Below are 659 nucleotides of genomic sequence, written 5' to 3'. Positions count from 1 at the left end.
CCTCTTCATCGTTTCTTATTCTTCTAGCTCTCAAATTATACGGCTATATGTGTTATTTTGCCTTGTTTTGCTTTGATTCATGTAACAAAAATATTTCCTAAAAAAACATATTTAACAATATTATTAAAATGGGCTTTTTTCTGAGATGGTTTTGTTAACATGTCTCATATGTTGGATATATAATTGATTCAACATAACTCTCTAACACCAAGCCGTCTTAGCTCAGCTGGTAGAGCGCGTGGCTTTTAACCACGTGGTCGTGGGTTCGATTCCCACAGACGGCGTTTTTATTCCCCCAAATTATTTTTTGATTATTACTTGTAGTGATGATATCGTCATTGCTTAATATGTTCATAATGAATGAATTAATGGTCCATTAATAATTTAAATCTACTTTTGCTGACCTTAACATCAATTATGAATTTCTCCATCTCATCACACGTTTTAGTTTTCAATGATTCTACTTACTACCAAACATATCAAAATCATAATCTTTTGTCCATTAATTTTCAATTCACCTCGATTCCTAATACATGTGATAACTTGTACAAAGAAATATTTATGGAGGGATGCAATATTATGCTTCTACCAAAATCTGATATATTTTTCAGTTCTACACTCAACTAAGAGATGGTGTCTCTATCTATACTATAAGAATT

General features: G+C 31.4%; 1 non-coding gene across 1 annotated transcript; it reads left to right on the top strand.

The window, feature by feature from the left end:
• The first annotated feature begins 211 nt into the window (after positions 1 to 211).
• Positions 212 to 284, top strand: TRNAK-UUU (transfer RNA lysine (anticodon UUU)). Its single transcript has one exon. It is a non-coding gene; the product is annotated as a tRNA-Lys (tRNA).
• Positions 285 to 659: the final 375 nt, after the last annotated feature.

This window comes from Medicago truncatula, chromosome 5 (genome assembly GCF_003473485.1).
Source record: "Medicago truncatula cultivar Jemalong A17 chromosome 5, MtrunA17r5.0-ANR, whole genome shotgun sequence".
Classification (NCBI taxonomy): Eukaryota; Viridiplantae; Streptophyta; class Magnoliopsida; order Fabales; family Fabaceae; genus Medicago; species Medicago truncatula.
This window is presented reverse-complemented; position numbering and strand designations above follow the sequence as displayed.